The 23,647-nt window shown below is 39.4% G+C and overlaps 1 protein-coding gene across 1 annotated transcript in view; it reads right to left on the reverse strand.

The window, feature by feature from the left end:
• chst15b (carbohydrate (N-acetylgalactosamine 4-sulfate 6-O) sulfotransferase 15b) overlaps positions 1-22,778 on the reverse strand; it is a 46,173-nt gene extending 23,395 nt beyond the window's left edge. Inside the window, exon 1 of the mRNA XM_086139708.1 lies at positions 22,537-22,778. The gene's annotated coding sequence lies outside the window, so the exon portion shown is untranslated. The remainder of the gene's footprint in view (positions 1-22,536) is intronic.
• Positions 22,779-23,647: the final 869 nt, after the last annotated feature.

Here is a 23,647-nt window from a genome sequence, read left to right on the forward strand (position 1 = left end):
TTGAACCAGAAAAAGGATTATATTATCAGAAAATGATATTTCCATCTTTGAATTGACATGGATCAATTCACAGATAAAAGTGTGACGACTGTCTAAAGGGTGAATGAATTGGGATCTTAAATAATAATTCTCCTTCACATTTTATCCTTTGTGTTTTATCCTTGAGGTTTTCTTTATGTGTAGACCCGAGCCAGCATCATGGCAGTGGTTACAAAACATAATGACAGAAAGCCAACAAAGCTAAGAAGCTGAAATACATTATGATGGATGAATGACTCAAAAAAGAAGGTGAGCCCTGATTCTAAATCAAAAAATAGTGTCAAACTTTGCTATCATAATGTGTTTTTAAATAAAAGCATGTATACATTATTTGTATTCCCCATCCAAACGCCGATAAGTGTCAAGAGACCATGTGTTTCTTTTGGTTATTTTTTGACAATTCTGTGCCCCTTCATGTGTTCGCGTGTTCCTTTTCCACTTTTCTCCTCAATTTAAATAGATAGATTTACTGGACCTAAATTAATGGACAGCCAGTCCCCAAAACAAACACAATACCTGAAAATCATTAATAAATGTCCTGGAATTGATTGTTAATGGAAAGATTCAGAACAGGATTAACAAGGCGACACCGATTGCGCAATGTCACATTTCTTTTATTTCAATGAGATATTAAGCTACTTCTCAATATGCTGGAGGTTTTTTTTTTTTCTTTTTTACGAAAATATATGATGTACTGTCCCCAGATAGCATGATATACTGCATAACAACATAGAAACCCCTGTTATCTGAATTTCACGATATTCATTTCCAGCACAATACTCAGCCCTTAGGTGACGCTTCACATATTCACAGGTAAAATTGTTACAGCCATAGGTTTGATGTGTGTTACACCAGCAACCTGTTCTCATACATCATGAGATAACGGCACTATGGAAGTGAGTCACGGCTGTTCACCGGTGCTGATGGTGTCTCCTCCCCACCTCCACTCCCCCCATCCAATATTTCCCATCGCCTACAGACTTTATACTGCTCTGTATCTGCAGGGTTTGTGGCGGGACTGATAAACGGACGCCTGGAGAGCACCTGCCTCTCTGCTCAGGCAAAGTCATTTACCCCCAGCTGAGCCCTCAGCCTCATCCCCACCGCCCAACGGTCCCCCCAAGAGACGGATAGGGAAATAAAAAAGCATGTTGCAAAGATACACAAAGTTAGTCCATGGAAAAGAGCACTGATGAATAAATGGCGTGTCAGGAAGTTACGTATAAATATGTTGAAATAGCTTTGTCATTTTTCCAGGTAAAGAAGGTGGAAAATGAGCGTGGTCGATAAAGAAAATTCCCTCCAGTTACAGATGAGCAGGATGCTTGTCTGAGATAAGAGCTCACATGAAAAAGTAGCGTTAGTTCCCGTTGTACACCCTTGGAGACAAAAATAGGAGCCGATGAATTACAGCTGGGCAATATTTCATATGCTCAATATGTTTCGTATGATGGTAGTTCAAAATGTTGTAGGTTTTTTCAAATATTTTCTGAAAATGAACAGGAAAATCCAGGAGGATTTCGAAACAAAACTTTTGAACATATTTACTTGTAATTACTGAAGTTATCATTGAAAATCAGTGACACTGTATTGATATTTTAATAAAGAAGCACCATCAAATATTGCATTTCTGCATTATTTAAATAAACTCAGAATTACATCCTTTCATGCTACTAAAACAATTAGTTCAGTAAATTGAGTCATTTACTAGCACATGATTTCCAATTGTTGATACCATAAGTGGAAAAACAACCTTCAGTGAATATACCCATTATTGGCCAAAACTTCCTGCTCCAGCAATTTGAAGAGGGAAACAATAACAATAAAAATATTAAGATGACGCATCAAAATAAGAGAAAATAAACAAATACATAAATAAATAAGTTGTTGGGGTTTCTCTTTTTTTTGGACTTTGGTAATGAGACCACTGTTTGCCACTGATGAGCATACGAACTCATCTGTAGTCATGGTGCCATTAGCACTTATTGACTGTCTGTGTCCTTCATCAAGGCGGAAGTCAATGGGGTGTTTGTGCTCGTGGCGGTTTAAGATAGATGGAGGGGAGACCAGACAATGAGGGTTAAAGACGAAGAGGGGCAGGGTTATAAAGAAGAGCACAGACATGGAGGACAAAGAGAGGAAAATTGACTCTGTCATTGACCAGAATGCCATTCCGAAGAGAATTCACATCGAACTCAATCAGTCAGTTCACTGTAGCAGCGGGTGACTGGCAGCTTGATAGATCCGCTCTATTCATAAATCCAAAATATGTTGCTGCTGTCCATCAAGCAGGATGGAATAGCGTGATCCAATCTTCACTCAAATTATAAATGGAGGGCAGAGTCAAAAGGAGACACATGATGCATCCATTTGTGGGGGGAAATATTATTATCATTATTATTATTATTATTATCATAGTCATTAATTCATCCATTCATGCATTCATTCACTCTCTATACCACTTTTCTTGTCGTCAAGTTGATGGGGGCTCTGGAGGCTAGCTGCTTATTAATGTTATTATTACTATTGTTATTATAATTAGAAGTAGTAGTAGTATTAGTAGTCGTAGTATTAGTATAACTACATGGCAATTTACAGTCCACAAGCAGTGACACGCAATACCAAATTAACATCATAACGGAAAAGGTTAAAGTTATACACAAGAGGACTATTTTAGATCACTCATTTTATAAATGCATTTTACACTGTTATACATATTGATTTATAATTTGGATGATGGTGGGTTTACACTGTATCTCCCTCTGGCAGAGTTTCCTGTGTGTCGCAACAATTTTATTGAGGCAAGAATGTGCAGCTTTTAGTGCCAAAATTGTTCTGAATATTCTCTTCTCAGAGATGATAAGCGAAACGGTGACTCTTTCATTTTTGACTGAAATCTGATGGCCTACTCCCACATATGTAGCTGCAGTTTGATAGCTGGACATGCAGATGTGAAAATCAGAATGCTTTTTAAAGAAAACGAAAATCTACCTTGACAACAACAATATAGATTTCAACAGATTGCAAAACTCCTGTGGTTTCACTTCAGTGACAGAAATGTTATCAGTTGAAGATGTCAGAAAGGAAGTGCTTTTTTATTTCGAAACATTATTTATATGTCTTTCCTTCAGCTCGTTTCCGATCTTGCGAAATAAGTTCTTTCACCTCAAATCGTGTTACGGGAACTGCAGATTTTGAAGTAACTGCAATGTGCTTTTTTAATAATCAGATTTACCAACTCTGCTTATTTTGTGACTCATATCAACTGAAACCACCGCTGTGAAGCAAAGCCATAAGATGTTGCTTTTAAAACATTTCTAACAGCTCAACATTCCCACCCCTTATGATTTTTTCTTTTAAAACCGATTTTTAGCGTTAACTTAATTAAACGGTGATTATTATTTTTTGAAAAAGACAAGACTTGTGCAGATTCATTAACCCATCTTTATACACATTCTATTGCAATCCAGGGGCCAAAATTCATTCAATATTTGGCACCACCCACGTGTCAAAGTTGGACTGCATAAAGGTCACAAATTAGCTCTTATTGTAGATTCTATACCGATCTGCTCCAGTGTAATAATTCCAACATGACATGGCAGACGACCTTTACAGAGTTTAATTATTGGCCTGTGTTGTGAAAATTACATTTTTGAATTCGATTTTTTCTTCTTTTTTTTTTTTTAAAGTTAACTGAACATTTAACAGTGAATTCCAGGCTGACCTTACAGTAGAACGGTCTTCAACAGCAAGTAAGATACACCACCTAACATTAAATCAAGTACCGCTGCACTTTTAAATAGAAATTTTGACAGCAGCCACGTGGGAAATGTGATCAAAGACCTCCGTCATCTGCGAGACAGCCAACTACAATTACCATAATCCATCCGGACGTCCAATGGCCAGACTGTTGATGGTTCGAGATTAGGTTTCGTGACCTCCTAAAAACTGAATGTGAAACAAAAGTAGATTTGATTGAAATTCACTCTGATTACAGCTAATCGGCAGCAATGCTCGGAGCTGGTGCCGGCCTTGCTCAAAGAGGCACTGATTGAGTAAGAAAACATTACACTTTTGGCCAGAACGCTCACATTCATGAAGATTATAATTAACTCTCAAGACAATGGTAACACTGTGATGTTCTGCGTGCTTTAGTGATGCCTCCCTCCCTCTCTGGGAGGTGCAAATGAAATTGCCAATGGCCTTAATAACTCATTGGAGGTAAAACCTCTCCAAACAGTCTCGCCTGTCATTCACAGCGGGTCAGTTAGACGGGCAGATTTTATTCAAAGTCTGTTCTGAGACACAACAACCCAATTTAAATGAAAGTATGACCGATCTCAATGAATGGCATGTAATTGTTGTTGTTTTGTTTTTTTTACTCCGTACTGTTTCTCATTTGATTCACAATTATTTACTTTGTGTTTACTGCTGTCAATTATCTTGATAATTCCCATGGAAAGCCTCATTAGAGGTGAGAAGAGTATTTCTATTTGTGGAGTAATGGATTCCCAAATTGGTTGTTGTTTACCAATATTAAGAATTCTGTCTCTAAGAATTTGTTGAGTTGTTGTAGTGCAACTTTTTACATTCTATGAATTTGATGAGAAACACAAAGACAATGAAGTTTTGACACAAATGCTCTGACCCACTTTCAATAGGAGATGCAAAAACACTTAAGCCAACAATATAAACACTGACCCCTCAAAATGAACAGCATACCTGGTTGCAGAAGCCATTTATGCAGTGGAGTGTCCTACTTCCTCCGTTCCCTGGGTTTTTAAATGGAGGAAATTAATTGCACGGCCTGATACGAAGCACCTGAAATGCCCTTTTTTGTTTTGATTCAATGCAAATTACCATCTCACGCACTTGGGCTACATTGACCACAATACTTTGCATAACAGAGGACCGTTGAAAAGCCCTGTGTTGTTGTCTTTGTCTTTGACTGCTGCAGATTATTTTCCTTTCTACTGGAATAAAAGTAACCGACTTACAGCAGAATGCCAACGTATCCCACTTGTTTGAAAAACTGTACAAAAACATGTAGTGGAAGGACGCAAGGAGGACAAGTTTTCAATATTTTGTGCTGTTTAGCATGAGAGATTTAACATTGTTTAAATGAGGTAGTAAAAGGCACATAAAAGCACTGTTGGAGGCTCTTAGATGCACTTTGAGATGATCAGTTCTACTCACTAAAATCAAGCTACTCCAATCAATATTAATGCAAAGGTGATATGGAAAGAGATTAAAATCATGTTCATATGCTCTTTTGTCATTATACATCTGCTTATAAAAACTGTCTAACACCCTACAGGAGATTCATAATAAAACACAAACACATACACACACAAATGTCTTACTGATTTTTAAACCAAACTTCAAGAATAATTTCCCCTTAACTTGTCAGTCACTACTACATATATAAATGGATGCCTATATACATAGCCTGACTCTTCAGAGAATATATATTTTTGAATCATATAAATTTTTTGTTTGAAATGAATCAAGGGAATTATGTGTCCTGAAAGAGCACTTTAAGTGGTCATAAGACATGGAACGCAAACAAACAAACCACAGTGCTGTGCTGTGTGTAAATATCATGCATTACAAACTGAGCAGCCACTGTGAGACGCAGAGGAAGCAGCCTGATACCTCAAGGATGAGAATCGGCCAATTCACAGATTGATTTTAAACATTTGCATTCCTTTTTAACAAAATATTAAAGACCTAATTGGTTATTGAAACAAAAGGTTATTATTTCCATTCAAATATCATCGCTCTGGTGCACAACAGACAAATAGGTTGGGGAATTATGGATATATACTTGCAAAACATTTTCAAATTCATTTTCCTTTAGAAGCCACTTACAGATCCTCCAAATAAAACAAGCAAAATGCAGAGAATAAGCAGCTAAATGATTGCGTCAGCTCGCCTGCAGGTTTCAGTAGTTTCTTAATTATAGCATGCTCTTCACAGCAAGCTGATGGAATGACCATAAGGTCAATAATGCCTAAAAGGCTGTAAACATGCATTTACTTCATTCAATTTCTTTGGGAAAAAAAAAAAAAAAAGCCGTTCCCAATAATAATATTTCCAGAGAACTCGATGTAGGAAGAATTCGAGGTTCAGCGAAAAACACAGGAAGTACTGTCAGGGCGGGAGCGTGGCAGGAGCTGCCAGAAAAAGGGACAAAAGGGGTGTCATTGCTGTCTCAGCTGAAGAAAAATGTCCTTTCCACCAGGCCACTCACGATAATTAAAGTTCAGCAGGAGGCCATGGTATCCTGATGCAGCTATGAGCATCAACCTGACATCTGACGGTAACGCAGGCGCACGTTCTGGTGAAAACGGCTGGTAATAAATTGTTGATGACAATGAAACTGGTCAACCTTCTATCAGAGCTATTAAGATTTGCAAGGTAAAGTTTTAATATTCGCTCCAAATAACACGGAAAGCAAAGAGATTCACATATAGATGTACGCTCCTCTTTGTTCAGCCAAATTTCTAGCATGGAAAGAAAGAAGATAATAAAAGACAACACGCCCTCTCTATCTTCTTCTGTTGTGCATTCCTGATGGTACAAATGTGAAAAACTCTGGTGACATAAATGTGTGATGCCTTTCAGTCTCTCACTAGTGTATCCATGTGTGGCAGCATATAGTGACCAAAATACAAATCAAAAAATGATATGTAATGTAATATCTACATTGTGAAACATCTCATAGGTTTAGTCAATTCATTAGGCGCTCATGCATTGAATATGTACATTGTGATCTGAGGTTTAGTCTCAAGTCTGGTTGATTACAACCCAAAATTCAACAAGTGTCAATATATAATGTCCAGACAGCATGACTTTTTAACAGCATTTGGTATTTTGTTGGCTCTGGACCCACAAGACTGATTTTCATTTCAAAATAAAGGATGACATTTATCTGCTAGATGTCAACTTTATAAAAGCAAAGAAAAATGAGAGTGCGATTTAAACCGCAGCCTTGTGTTGTGCTTTTATCCGTAAGTTGATAATAACGTTTCTTTTAAAAAGTGACCGGTTCTATTTGTTATGACAAAAAATAAGAGACGGCGACTACGTATTTTTTTTATCTAAATGTATTAAATCGATTGGAGGAAACATCATCGGCGCGGGGAAATGAAGCTAGAACAAAGCGGCCTATTGAAGCGTGAAATTAATCCCGACAATGACTTGGGAGTAGGAGAGAAACATCTGGAAATGGAATTACAACCGGGTCCATCCCTCCAGTATAAACCACAGTCCTACGATTATTAGGCAAAGCGGGAGCTGCATGACCTGTCACTTAAGTCATTTCCTTCTCAATCATCCCTGGGGAAGCGAACCAATCAGGTCGTGTAAATCACAACCGCGTCATCCGAAAAAAACGGTAGAAGATCACGGCGACCCGGAGATTCTCTCCTGGTGACGGCGAGGATGAGTCATCTTTGTCTCCCCGATCCGTACTGTTTTTGCATCGGGGAGATCGCGAAGATCACGATCTAATCTCCAGGAGACAGGCTGCCTCGGTCAAGGGGTCGCCGGGTCAAATTATCAACCTAGCCCTCGGACGCTTCCTTCGCAGGAGACGGCGGCGAGAAGCGCGGCCCCTGCCCTCCGATTCATAACTGCAACTCTGCTGGGATCTCGGGTGGATTCCCACTTCAGCGTTTTGCTCCGCCTTATCTTTTATTCATTATTTTAATTTCACTGGCAGCCTCCCGCCGCCAGAATTCCTTCTAAGGTGCCTGAGTGTTCCTGATGGTGTTATTAAAAAGAGCAGGGAGAAAAAAAAAACAATAGCTGCCATTTAAATTATTGATCGGCGTAATGGATACATTGTGAGGAGAGTGGGGCGGACGGGGGAGAACCCGCGCTAAACTGTGACCGAATACAAGAATTGAGAAACAAATGGGAGAATCAAAGGTAATCCGAATTCAAACAACGAGTCTACTTTAAATCATGAATAAATGATGAACTTTAAAGCAATAAACAATCAAGGGTTTTTCGTGCATGAATAAAAAGTAGCTGCAGGATTGAGAGGCATATGCAAAATATATCAGCGCTTGCACAGCAGCTTACGATGAATTATTCATCAGGAGGAACTTAGTTGTGATGTGCCTGTAACTTATTATCTAACTTTGGAAATTGTATACTCAGATGGCTTCGAATCATTCTGGGGGATGTCCTCGTGTTTATTTTCATGTTTTTCTTGTTGCGGAAGGCATACTGTCATGTTATGGGAGCAACGGAGCAGTGATCTTCCCCGCACTTGAAATCACTTTTTCCATTTTATCTTCCCTCCGGTGTCCAGTGTCAGCGGTCAGACGTTCATGTTCTATTTGACGTCGGCTCATTTTCTTTTTCTTTTTTTTTTTATGAATTGTTAATCTGTCTTGCAGGTTTGGAAATAAAAGGAGCCGAGACAACAAACACTGAGACAGAGTTAAAGAACGCCGACTGACAAGGGGAAAGTTATTAGGTGGCAAAACAAATGTGAAGCCATGAAATATCCAAGGGGATTCTTGGATGTTCTGTGCAACGTGGGAGGACCGGCGGAGAGAGGATTTTTGTTTTTTCTCATCTTCCTCAGGTGTACCTGCTGAGTTTGAATTCACAAAAAAAAAAAAAAAAAAAAAAAAAACGTGGGTGGTAAACACAACCTGTAACATTTATAACAAGAACCGTTAGGAGCTCGGCAAAAGATCTGTCTTCCTAAAAACAAAGCCTCCCACACACAGGTGAGAGATGGAATGACATCTGGGGTTCGTATTGACGCGTTTTAAACCTAAATCTAAAAGTGAAAGAGAAGATGGGAGTTCATCTACTGTAAAAATCTGGAAGATATCTCTTTACCTCAGCTGACCTTTCCTTCAGATGACTGCTTTTGCACGTGTTCGACACTCCGTCGACACTTGCTCCCGCTTCCCGCCTCCCACTCCGTGCACGAGATCCGGGGAGGCAGGCGCCCTACATATGGACCAAAGTTCAATCTACTGTTAATCTTCCATTTTGACAAGAGGCGAGCAGGCCGGGGGCAAGGCGGTTGGCAATTAATCCAGCGGGAATGTTTACTGTTTCCAGTGGAATGCCTTTGAGCCCACAGTGCTGCAGAAATGGCTCCATTCCAAATTTGCAAACGGGACATTCGGGGGGTAACCTGGACGTGAACGTCCGGGAACGAAGACCGGCGCTTGAAAAATCGAGCCAACATTACCTCGCAGTTAAATCGATATTACAGCGGGCAAGTTCACAGTTTTTCTCAGTATGCACATTGTCTCACATCTGTCAACACCTTCGTGCTCTTAAATAATCTCAAACTGTGATTAAAAGCACCTTTATTACACATCTTTGCAACAGATAGATACAGCCAGCATACTTGTTCGTGCTCATTAAAGCTATTTAAAATCTTGAAGGTCAACAGAAATCAAGCCAAAAGGGGTTGTGGCTGCTTTTTTTTTCCACATTTTCTTTTCTAATACTATTATTTTATTGTTTTTCACGTAAGTATCCGTTTAATCTCGTGATATCCAGAAATCTAAGATCTCGCTACCAATGCATTTACAAGCTTGTCACATGTCAATGTCGATACCCCGGGGTGAAAGGAGTTGGCATCGATTCGGCAAATCCTGTCGGGTTTTGAGACAACATTAACAAGAATGTCTGGAGAATAACTTGTAAGACTTGTGTCTTTCACCATCGCTTACTCAGATCTTGTTTTGTATCTCTAAGTTATGCTTGTGCATTTGAATTATCTGAGGACACTTGGTGGTTTTTCTTCTATGAAAGATCCTTACAAACTTATTTTCCTGTTTTACAAAAAAGAAGAGAAACACTGACAAAAGCCAATGAGTAAGAGCGAAATAGTAGAGATGGAATAGATCTTACGATATATCTTACGGACTTGAAGCAATCAACATAAAAAGATTAAAAAAATACTACTTCTTGCCAAATTTGAGGTGATTTGAGGTGCTGGTTTGTTTTTCTTTGCTCTTTAGATCTAAGATTAAGCCTTATCCATTTTCCGTAAATAAAAAAAAAATCTGCATTGATTTTTTGGGTGATTTTGTGTGAGAATGAGATTAAAAAGTACCGTATCCGATTTTATCTTAAAAGCTTCCAAACAGTTGTACAGTGGTAAACGCTTCTGCCTCACAGTAAGATGTCTGAGAATCCTCCCAGAGCATTTTAACTGACTAACAAAATTGGAGGGAGTTTTATTGCTAGGTAAGGGTCTCTAAACATTATGACAGGTTTCAACACGTCTATGTTTGTAACATGTGATGCCGAGAAACAGGAAGACAGCAACTCACCCAGAATGGTGCATCTCTCGAGATTCTTCTATAAAAAAAATGCTTCTTCCTTTTCCTTTGGTGTTGGTGTGTTAGGCCTCAGTATAGTCACTTCCTTTTTCAATGTCAGTACAAACTGAAATGTGGTATTTCGCTTAACCTAGCAGCAGGTCTTAAAAGGTAAAAGCTCACCAGCAGGTTAACAAAAATATACATCTTTAATGATGCAGTAAGAGTTCGCCCGCATTTTAAAAAATGTTGAACTGCTCTCCAATCTTGGGAGCAGTTTAAAACTCACATTCCAAATCCCAGTTACAATATTAACTCACTATTTAGAAAATCATTGGCAAAAGAGAGGTTGAGCAAGGGGGGGGGGGATATCATTCATGCAACCTTCTCACGACCTTGACTTCACTATTTCTTGTAATGAAACATGAGTAAAGTTAGGAAGCGTTTTTTCGTAACAAGTTTATCTTTCTTGAACTTCCGAGAACACTAAGTGGTAAAAATAAGAATTTGTTTTGAGTGGAAATATGTTTTTTGGTTGGTTACACGATTAAAAGCTTTTGCTTTTAATCTTTTAACCGTCTTAAAAGATTAGCAACCAATTTGAGCTTTTGACCCGCAGATCAGAAAACTACTGTTTTGTGAAGTGAGAAACAACTTCGGCTAAATGACCGTGCAGTTTTGCACGGAAAATGATGCCGAATATTAAGTTATTAAGCAAGAACAGAATTAAATTATATATAAACTGCTTCGAATGAATCAGAATTAAGTTTCAGTCTTTCAGTCTTTGTTTATTAGCACAGAATGAACTGGACACATGAGATGCTTTGTGTTTTTTTTGTTACAGAACCCTCTGCAGCCAAATGTTCTTGAAACAGCAGTGGTTCTGTACGAGCCCAGAGTCATGATGACAATAATCCTAAATGACTGAGCGCCGGCCAAGTGGGGAGCACGGAGTGCATTTATGAAATGAAATGAGGCTTGAAAGAGACTTTTATGCTTTTTGGGAGACATTTTTTTTTTTTTTTTAAGGTACGTACAGTATCTAATTCTAATAATCATAAGTGGGTAGAAATTGTGTTTTAATCAGATGTCTGACATATAACAGATCTATCATTGTCTGAATCGGCCGGACAGGTGTAACCCAGAAATATAGGCAAGTCGCGCGTCTTTGAGACTTTGACAATTCCTCATTTTAATCAAGCAAATGCATGTTTAAAACACTTCGTGTCATCACTGCTGACGGTGCAGTAGAGGACAAGGACAAAGGCTGGGACGGACAGTGTTGATTATTTTTTACTATTAATAGAAGAAAAACAAAGCTCCAATGCTTGTCCGCCGAATGTTATTTCATCTCTAAATTGAAGTCGTTTAATTTATATGGAATCCTCTGTGAACCTTTATCTTGTTGCAAAACTCCTGTATTTGGCCTCCACTGTCTACATTTTTTTGGAATTAAATAATAATTATATACAAAAAACAGCACACTCACACTATATTTATCCATATGTACATATATTGAGCAAACCTACAGATATGAGATAACGCTTAACTCTAGGGCTATTCCTAAAGTTGCTGAAAATCATGTAATAGGGAAATGTGGATAAAGTTATACACCAGCTTAGGCTCTTATCAGTTAATCAGGTCACACTGGGGCTGAACTGTAAAAACTACATATATATTCATAAAAATAAATAAAAAGATGCATTTCCTTCAGTTAATAGTGTAGGGTGTAGTGAGTTTATTCCACAGATCAATGGATATCACAGACATCTCTGGCGAAACAAACAACATCAAACAAACGCTTACTTACTTATTGGACCATGACTATAAAATAAGAAGGGAAAACCAAAATACTGCAATGATTTTAGCGCAAAGTCCTGTTTCATCTCCAACTCCCAGCTTTTTTCATGTTCTCCAGGAGACGTTTAGTAATCCTGCACAGCCTTTCACACCTAGTTATAGTTACACCCTCTTCCCAGCTCGGGATATGTGCACGAATTGAGCGTGCACATATCCAGACTGCCAAGAAAACCTGAGAATTAAAAAAACCTGGTTGATTACCAAGTCGGCTAGCTTACCTTTCTGCCGCGGGTATGAGACGGCCGCAAACAATTTTAGTGAGGCCTCCCAAGGGCGTCCCAGAAGATCCATAATAATTTTACTCCGTGGTTTTTCAACATATAAGATGCCGACCTTTATCTTCTCACCGCCACATTAAACTTGTGGCTTCATGACAGTGAAGGTCTGCACAAATTCTCCAATCTTATCAATAAGGCAAGCGGGTTAATTCTCCAAAATGAGAGTGAGCTTGAAGTTGTCTGCTTTTAAAGAGGACGATAAATCGTAAGGTGGCTTAATTTTTAAAGTAGCTAATATGTTTCACCTCTCACAGAAGGATCGGTTACACTATAATTGAGTGAGAGGCTTTGCATAAATCACAGTAATACATCTGTCCGTTTTCGGTACACTCCGCACATAGATTGAATTAGATAAATTAATTGATAAATAACTAGATAAATAATGACTACACTTCTTGCTTGTCCTAACAAATGGCGGGAGGAGGACATAAATATTATAACTACAGTGCATCTATCTTTTAAAGTGTAAAAAATCTTTCCGCTTCTCCAAGTTTCTCCTGGCAGCATCTGCCTACATAGGTACAAATTACCAGCTCCAAATTAACTTGGCAGGGATTATCCCAGAAAAGGATGACTGCAGGAGAGAAAGAACAAATTCTTCATGACCCGGGCCAGATCGAAGAGCGTTCCTTCGCTGCCAAAGGGGCGAAAAAAAGTCTTGCAGGTGCATCTGACACTTAAGGTGGACATTTTTTGTCTGTCTAGTGAATGGAAGTCAGCGCTGACCTTTGATCCCAGAGAGACGCGCGTCTCTTTGGCAAGTGCATGTCAGCTTTTTGTTTACTACTAGATTAAGCATATAAAAGATGTGACCGCCGGTTTCGGGTTCATTCTGCTCGGACTTGTAATCCCCGAAACGCAATCGCATATTCATGCTGAGTTCTGATTAGAAGATGAGCTTTTGCAATCTTCCGACCTTGAAACTCAAAGTCAGTGTGCAGACGCAGTGGCAAGATGCCATGTACATTTGTACAGTGTGAACTGTATGCAATATAGAGCAGGCAGCATAAAGTAGATCTGATTCTCACATTGAGCGTAAAAATTGTTATGAAAATTGTAGTAATTAATCTCTTCATGGTATCTTGTCTGCAAACCTACCCATTGATAAGTCTTATGTTGGTGATTTTTTTTTAGGGTCATTTAAGTGTATATTGCATGAAAAATGCGCATTTGATCTAATGTGGGCAAAGACGTTTTCTTCATCTATCCTGACAGAAATATTGCTGTCTTTTGTTTGGGATTCTAATAGAAAAACTCAACGCTTTCATGTCCTTATCTTGTAAGGACAATCCAAAGGCAGCATCAGAGACAATGCAAAATGCAATCAGTGAGAGTGTTGCAATAAGAGATCAAAATCTCGACAAGATTAAATGTGTCATGATCCGTATTTGAATTGTCATATCGTTCCTAAGGATGACAAGGAAACGACTTCTAATACGGTCATTTTTCCATTTCAGAGTTCTGATTTGTTCAGCTACCGTAGGTTTGATCATTTTATCTCATTGGGATCAATACATAATGAGGTTCTATGAACAAAAATGAAAAGACACAGGTTTCCCTGGAAAAAAAGTATGCGGAGAATTTTGATAAAATTACAAAAAAAAGTTGACTACATGCTGCATTTCAATTATGCTTGAGGCTTTTCAATATGCACTGCCCCAGACTTCAGTCACACATCGGGGTGGTTAATCAGTATTTCTATTTACTGTTAACCAACATGCTGTTTTGGGATTACTATCGTGATGTGGCATAACCGCAAATCCAACTTCACTCCCACTGACAGGCTAATGCAATGATCAGAAGAAAAAAAATCACTTCCAGCTGTCATCTGTGTTTTCCTAATTACAGTAACCATGTCACTGACTTTTCATTAATCTGGTATTTGTAATGCTCGCACATTTGGGTTTTATAGCTGAATGACTGAGAAATGATCCTTGTGTTTGACCTCTTAATTGTTACTTACTGAGAAATGGCTTTGCCCATCTGTATGTGATGAATAACTATAACTGCTGTTGATGAGGACTGGATCCCTTGAGGACACTTTGGTTTGCTCTGTTTATGTTCTTTTTTACTCGGTGCTCATACGTCTTCCTATGTATGCCCGGTTTACTTTGTGTCCTGTGGTTAGTGAAGTATACAATTATTTGTCATGCTTGTGTTTTCAGTGTAAGTTTTGGGTCGGAGATTTCAACTCGAGAACCCCCGACTATTTAACTTTGAATGGAGCATAGCATCAGTTGCATTAGTCAGTGGCTGGAAACTGATTTTGTCTGTTGTCCAGTGGTGAGACAAGCAGTCAGTTGCGGGAAATCATGAGAAACCATCTCAATGGTTTGTAGGTCACTTAAAAAAAAAAAAACAGTGAAAATTGCTTTGGTACTGGAGGATTTCAGCTGCTCATTTAAAGCGATAGTCAGGCGTAATTGGAAAATGAACACAGATCTCCCCGGTGTGGTAGAAAGTTGAGGTCCCTTTAGGCTTGTGTGGAGGCCCATTAGAGTGACATCTGGAAGACAGATACTGGGGACACATAGAACCACTAATACTTGGTCTTTCTGCTAACCTAAGGGATTCCATGGTAACACATGAAAGCATCCATAACCCACAGGCTGAGTAAATATAGATTATAAAAGTCATGAGCGAAGAATGTAAATTGGAAATGAATGACTCAAAATAGCCATGGTCCTTAAAAATGGCCATGCAAGCATTTACTACAGTGCAAGAATCGGTAAAAATGGCTTCTCTATTGTCTTTATTTATTACTCCAAAAGAGCGCTCTGTATGTGCTTCTTTCGAAACCTAAAAAATGTTTTAACAACTCCAGGGCAAAGCAATCAGTTCATAGTGGTTTCCTGTAATTTCAGTCTTTTAATATTAATATTTGATATTTTCCTGCGGAGATTACTGCCCTTCATTTATTTGCGAGCCATTTAAGACTTGCCATTCAAGCATTTCATTAAAGTTTGTTTCACTTTCTGTGGTTGTGTAAGATTTGTGTGAAAAGAAGCGGTCAAAGGTCACACCAAAGTTGTTTTTTGAAAGTCGTTGGAATAAATCTAACTTTCTTCCCATTATCCAAAATTTAGTGAGGTTAGGCTCTGTGAAGTTTCCTAATCCATTTTAGGGATAATAATTTTGAGGAAATGGACTTACTGCTCTTGCAGTGGCATGGTTAAAGATACCTGCCAGAAACTACATTATCTCAGAATTTCTAACTCATTAATTGGCGGGCTGAAAGCCAAATTAGCCTTGAAAGCAAGAAATAAGGCATGCATGAGCAGAAAGTCCTACAAAATATGAAACAAATCAAAAAATTGGCAGAACGTAGTGAACACTAAACTTTTCATTATACTTCACTGTATCCTGTTTGATTTATATTAAACTTTGTGATAGCTTCCAATTGAAAATTTCATCTTTCAGATTTTCTTTCAGATTTTTTTTTATTTTAATTTTTTTTTTAACCTTGTTTTCTTTTACATTGCAGACACTGCAATTTGATATATTGGAATACTATAAAAGGGCCTCTAGGAATGAAGTTTCCCAAATTGCCCAGCCCCATATATAATAGTTAACGAAACTATAAATGATATATTACTTTCGAGGTACTTAAAGCACTTTACAGGATTTAAATTGCACATTCACTCTCATTGTCATGTACACATTCATACATTGATAATGGAGGCTGTCATTTGGGTAATTAAGGACACTTGTCCAGCCGTCCTGCATTCAGGTATCAAAATTACAAGATAAGCACACCTGAGCTATACGTTCCCTTTTTCGGACTACCGAGGTGTTTACTAAACACTGTTTATTTTCCCCCTGCATATGTAATATAAATCCCACAACTGACAGTCCCATTAATCAAACTCCTAGCTGCTCACATTCGCCCGGCTCCATCGATGTGGCACTATTGGGTACAGATGGTGAGGGAAATAAAAAACAGTTTAGATGCCTATGCATCATTAATACAAGCAATGACCCCAAACTTGGCAATTGCACGCAGCAATTCTGGGTTGCCTGATTTACCTCCTTACTCATCATCTCAAAATCCCATTTACACATAGTGACTTATTACGGATTTTCTTGCACAGAACTTCAAAGATTAAAACGCACAAGTTTTTTTGAAAGATGTATTTGGGGCATGAACCTGTTTTTCTTTTACCGTTAGGTTCGTGTACGGCATGAACATAAACAAATGTAAAAAATATGACTGATGACATTTTTTGCAGAATAAGAAGCAGCTCAGTGGCAGTTTATCACCTATCAAATTGTAACTCTCTATATTAAGGACTGTTTCAACTGATTTTTTTGCATATCAGAGACGTATGCAGTCTCTTCAGGAGCCAGAAAGTAAACACGCAAGGTTGGAAAAAACAGTACCAATATTTACTGCTGCTGATAACATTTGCTTTAAAAAATTCCATGCAAGTCATTCAGGAGATCTAGGCAGATTAATGTCTGTCAGCATGTTAACTTAATCACTGCGAGCTCATCAATCATGCTGAGAAATAGCTATGGACTTCTGCCTCAGACAGAAAGCATCTTTCGGAGTGGTGCTTCCTCTACATCCACATAAATCCTGTCCTGGCCGTTCTCAGTTCTCATACATAACAGATCTTTAGTGGAGCATCCATCCATCACCGGGTCCCTGCATGCGCCATTATTTTCAAAGTCTAACTCCTACATTTGAGCGTAGTCGAATACTGTCTCCACAACTGATCACTCAGCCTAAAACTGGAGCCAGCTGTCACATGGGTGTGAGCTCACAGAAACAGCGGTCTGTCTATGAAACATTTATGCAACAAAGGGTTACTGGTGACAGGCGTGCAGCTAAAGATGGCATCTTTAAGAGCTGACATGTTTTGAAAGGTTGCTGAATAGCGTGGGGCTTAATTTTTAAATAGACATGCAATACGGAACAAAACCGCTGCTGACAGTTGATTTGTTTATGTTGATGCAAAAATACGATGTGCATACTGATGTGAGAGATGCATGTGTGGTGGGTTCGGGAATAAAAGAAGGATAAAAACCTCCAATAAGACGTCTTTGACAATGAATACTACCCATAATGCTGACAGTATGAAAGAAATATACAAAAAGTACTGCTTACTTTCCCTGAAAGATGCGTGATGAATTGAAATTGTTTGTTTTATCTGACCCATAAGGTAAAAATAAACTTCAAGTTACCTGGGATTAATAAGTGTTTGGTATTTTTAGATGCCGGGTAGTTCATTAGAATGTGTGTCATGAACATCAATTAACTTGTTTGTTTTTTTTTATAACTTATTCCACGGCTCATCAGTTCTTACAGAGCTGACTAGAAATTATTTTCTAATGTCAATAAACTTGTATGGAAGCCATGTAATGCTATATCATCAAATACATTCCTGACATTTATATTATTTGTTGCAGAGGTTGTGTCAACAAATGGGCACAGTGATCAAGCACTATATTACTGCCACATTGGGAAAATAAAAACGGTGCGTTGTCATTTAGTGTGAGCAGTGTGTTATTATAATAATCCATTTTCCAGTTTATTGTTGTATTATTTAAACATTCAAATGGAAACCAATCATGTTAAGATGATACCAGTGTATAACAAGTATAACAACAAACTCATTACAATATACACATTAACTCACTGTAACTATCGCTTTTCAAAATAATGTCCAATAATTGGCGCATTTTAAGCATTATGGAAAATAGGTTTATAATGGAGATTCTTTAATGGGTATTTCTCATCTGACAATATGCGCGTTACAATGAAGTTCACTGTGGCCTGACCTTTTCCAAAAAAGCCGTTTTAATGTATAATGTATAGATTTCATGTCGCAAGTACAAATATAATACTGTTGTTGTTGCTTCAATGTAATAGCTGTGTTTGTTACCAGAACATGGCTTTAAGTTTTAGTTCTTGTGATGACATGGGACTGAAACGATTATATAACAATGCAAAATGCACATTTTAACATTGACTGTATTATTATCATTGTTATTATTATTATGAAAGACAAATATTGGTTTCGATATAGATATTTTCTCATTAAATTTCCCAGGAGCAACCTATGTTCTTCTGTTCATAGGAGACGTCTAAACTCTGAAATCTTAGATACGAGCACTGATAAAATGTTTGGGAATATATTTCTGGACGACAGCTGCCAGTGCTCTCCCCTCATGCTGTCTGCATGCATGTGTTGAGTGTCCATATGGGCGCTCTATGTGTCCTGAGCCCCAGAGGAGCCTTGCTGAGCAGCACATTTGACACTAAGATTCCTGCAGCAGTGACTGAAATAAAACACCCCTAAAAGAGAGGTCAAATGCTTCATTTGCGAAACATAGACTGCAGCTTCAGGCACCCAGACACCCAAAGCACAGGAAATATATCCCAGGGTGGGGGTAGGTGGGAAAGGGTGTCAGAGTTATCAGAGCACGGTACAAGAACGTGTGAGTCACGGGGAAAATGAAAGAATGCAGACACGTATAAGGGACCGTTCAGAAGTTTGGGGCTGAGACGCAGAGACTGCAGGATTGTCACCTCCTTCATCTACAGCAGAAAAAACCCTGGCATGAAAGCACTCTCAGGAAAGACAAATGAGGGGTATTTGTAGAAAAAAAGGCAAGTTGGCAGCAGGTCAAGTCGTGCAGCACAATGTTTATGAATGCATCTGATTTCTTGTTAATCTTGATAAATTGAAACACGTGCACGACTAAATACTTTCAATTATTTATCAAGATTTATGCAAGTCAATAAAAAGTAACAGTTCACATTTGGAAAATTAAAACTTGGGAGAACAATCCAGGAGTGTGGTATGTTATCTGGGTTACATTTAGAAATCCCCACACAATCCACATGCAAGGACACACACACACACACACACACACACACACAGACAAATCTTTCTTTTGTACCGATCTAGTATTTGGTCCATGACAAGACCTTTTAGCAATGTCACTGCCTAAATGACCTGAAATCCATGAATCTGAAAAGGGCAACAGTTCCGGGCATGTTCGCTGCCAGACTCTCTGCACTTCTAATGATAAAGTTGCCCCAAAAAGGCAATTTTCATTTAATTCCCAGAGATAACCTCTCTGATTCCAATTGAATTCTCGTCCCCTGAGAAATATCCAACAAAGATTTCAATAACAAAGGCTTTCTCTCTTTGTCTTTATGGCAATAATTAAGAGCCTGCTGCTGGTGTAGCATTAAAAGTAGCATGACGGCTAGAATCCCTGATGAAAAACGGAAGATGGGAAATGCAAACTGAAAGGTCATGTTTGTGCTGTGATCGCATTTAGATGTAGTCACTTTGGCTCTGTAGCTGACGCCGTGTGAAATTCTAACATAAATAATATTCACGCTTCTGTCATTTTCCGCAGCACAATTCGCCGACGCTTTTCACATGCATATTCGACACCATGCGGCGATTTGATTCATTCCCTGTAATCTTTAAGTTCCTTTCAATCCTCCGCCGAGTCGCCGGAAAGAACCAACTTGACGCTGCATCTAAATCAAGAGGGATCGTCTGAAAATGTTGTTGCTCAACTGGTGTCAGAGGAAGCAGTCTGTCAGAGTGCCTCGGTCTCTCCGCAAAATCAGTGGTGGGAGAGATTAAATGAACTCAAACAAAACAAAGTGGCTGCTGGAGGCCATGCGCGATACACGGTCATGGCATTTAAATCATTCTAATCATGTGTCCCATTCATTGCATACTAATGTAGTGCAAAGGGAGAGAGAGAGAATCCCCACCACATTTAGGACGCCTACGTCTCTCCGTCCCACACACACTGGGTTAACTTGCAAACAGCTCCACGCTTTGATATGTTGCACACACACACACACACACACAAAGAGACACGCGCACACACATACCAGATTCATTAATAAATAACCAGCTTAAAACATGGCTATTACGCCTGCGTCTTATATTGAATTTTTTTCACGAATACTGCTCATATTCATCCGCACATTTTTTAACTGTTTTTTCAGAGCAAAAACTGTGACAATAGGCCTGTTAATGACAGGCAAGTCGTGTAGTTTGCCTCTTTTGTATAATAAACAGTTTGAATTAAAAAAAAACATATCAATAGAACTGATTGACATGGCCATGTTTAAAGAGAAGTTGACAACAGCAGTTGTTCAAACTTTGTTTTGGGGTCAGTTGTCTTCATCTCGGGGCTCTAGGAAGTAAACATCCGGGACCAATACACACATTCAAGTAATTATATAACAAGCATTAGTGAGCCATTAGAACATCGCTAGTTTTATTAGCACCGCTATCGCCTGGAGTTTCCACTTCAGTTTTCATTCACTGCCCTTTCTTGTACTTATTTATTCATTTGTTCGTATTACGTCCTAACTAAACTATCTTGGTCTCACCCTGTCAAACTATCTGGCACTCACAGCGGACAGCAAAGTAAGAATTTCAGTGCTCAGTTGGACACATTCCTTACAGTGCATAAGACAGAATTGAAACCCTCAATTGTTTTAATACTTGAATCCTTCTCATTTTTGATTAATTACTAAAGCAAACCAATAGCAACTGCACTGACCTGCTTCTACAAAAAAAAAAGATTTTTGTCATTACTATACCATTCTTTTTGTTTGCTTTTTTTGATGGTTTCCCTATAATTTGATTAATAACATTTTTTTGTCATTAACGTCCTGTAAATAAATAAAATGGGCTGCTTTTGATTAGTACTCCAGGACTGAAGTGGATAAATTGTATTCAAAAAAACAGATAAAAGAAGGTGATTTCTTTTCACCTGATTTATCACCGACTAAATATTTCATCACGCAACAGCCGGGGACATTTCACCAGCAGCCATAAGTCGCTTTATCGCTTGCGGGGTTACAAGATCAGAACGTCAGTCTCGATCTGAAAGACACATGACCCCGCGGGCCCCCCTCTTGGTTGAGGGCCAGTTGGCGTTTGGGCTACTGTTGATGTTGTCAGCAACAGTTGCTGCCACGATTCCTTCTTACTAAATCTCCGCGTCTTGTTTGGCATGTTCAGAGAAACCAAGGGCAGAGTGACGTGACACACCTTGAGGGGCACATCTCAGTTATTAACCTAAAGGCTTAAGCCATCCTACGAAACTGAAATTCAGGAGCTGGGAGAAAAATGTGTTTCTGCTAATCCCGGTGAGATTTGTGAACTGTTGCGGTGTGGTGGAATTATGCAGGTGATGACTTACCCCCCCAACCCACTCCTAGTCCCGTCAACCAGAACTCTGCACAACAAAATGTGATGTGCATCTCTGTGTGGCAGGATTAAATTAAAAAAAAAAAAAAGGAATAAAATCACTTTCAAGTTAACTTGAGTACTCCCACATCTAGTAGTCAGGCTGCTTCTGCTGCTGCTGCTGTGTGTGTGTGTGTGTGTGTGTGTGTGTGTGTGTGTGTCTCAGGTAGGACAAAGAGGAGCAGAGGGACCACTCCATCCCTCCGGAGGCTTCCTCGCCTCCTATTGGTCAGCAGGATATCCTTTTGTTTTGGCTCTTGGGGCTGATGAGCCGTTTCATTCGTGAGATATATTTTTTCATTTATTTCCTGCAGAAATATCTCTTTCCTTGCAGTCCGGATAGTGTAAGGAGTAAAAACGATGTTCCGACTTGCACTTAATCGCCTATTTCTAATTCGCGAACCCTCCCGAGTGTGACATTCAGCTACTTTTAAACGAAGCGTCAACTCTGGAGTTAGATGAGAATACATAGTGACCCATTCATTCTCTACGGGCGGCGGGCGCCTCCGCGCTGAAAGGACTCCGTTATATTGGCGATGTCTCCGGTTTTATACAGGGCACCCACAGTCAAATCACCCCCCGCTTTCCACACACACACACACACACACACACACGCACGCACACGCGTCAAAAAAATAAACTTTTCCATTTCTGTGCACAGTCATGCAAACCCGGAGCATGAACTTCCGCGATGTGTAGCCGGCAACCCATTAATTATTTTCCTTTCAGAAAAATAACAATAATTAAAAAAAAATCAGGAATAAAATATAAAAAAAGCAGATGATCACGCACGGAACATAAACCTACCATGAGTTTCTTGTTGGCGCCGGCTGCGCTCACACGACTGCCCGGATCAAACTACTTCTGTGCGCCGGCGCGTCCGTTCCCATCGCGGTAACCGCTCCCTCAATCCGTTGGCGTTAATCCGCGTCCTCCCGGTGTTTTCAACCGTTCACATGTGGCCAAGTAAAGTCTCTGCGCTCTGACAGGGTCTCCTCTGCTCCCTCCAAGCTCCCGATGTGAACGCTGAGAGTCTCCCTCTCTCTCTTCCTCTCTCTCTCTCGTTCTTATTTGAGAAAAAAGGTGGGGGGTGGAGGTGGTGACTGGTGTTTAATGGGGGAGGGAACTGGGGGTCCATGGCTGAGAACTATAAACCTATATAATCCATGCAGTGGGAAGCTCTGCTTGGACTATAATGCCAATAAACATTTTAAACAATAATGTGAAGGGTCGTTTCACACAGATTTCTATTAGACATCTTTTCCCAAGCTCATGCTTTCTCCCGAACGCGTCACCGTTCCGGCGGTTCCAGGCGCCGCTCTCTTTCGGGACTCAAAATCGGGGCCTCCTATCATAATATTGTTTTATTCTTTGCAGTATCAACAGCCAGTATTGGTCATCTATGCAGTATAAAAACAACGCGACCAAGTCAACGGAGTGGTACTCGTTGCTCGCTTTCTGATCTGCGGATGCATTTTGCAATAAGTGAAACACAAACTTTATTTCCCCAGCTAAGCGTGATTCATTTACTATCCATACCGCTTTTCCTGGAGCCTACCCCAGCTGTCATTAGGCGGGAGGCAGGGTTCACCTCGGGTGACGGTCAATCACAGGGCCACATAAAAAGACAAACAAGTCATTTACACATCTTAGCAATTTAGGGTCTCCAATGCACCTACCGCGCGTCTTCGGATTGTGGGAGAAATTCCATGCAGACGAGGGGAGACGCAAACTCCATTCCGAAGGCCTCTGGTCAGAATCGAACCAGCCACTGTGACGCCCTGAGGGGATGAGAACTCGATATTAGAATGGAAATTACATAATAGCGTAACTTCATTGTCACAATGATATCACATAGTCTGCATCAGGTGATCCTGACCCATTCCTTGATGGTTAATTTAAGTTTTGAGTCTCAACA

This window comes from Fistularia commersonii, chromosome 32 (assembly GCF_037954325.1).
Source record: "Fistularia commersonii isolate RoL2024-O1a breed Wild chromosome 32, RoL_Fcom_v1.0, whole genome shotgun sequence".
Classification (NCBI taxonomy): Eukaryota; Metazoa; Chordata; class Actinopteri; order Syngnathiformes; family Fistulariidae; genus Fistularia; species Fistularia commersonii.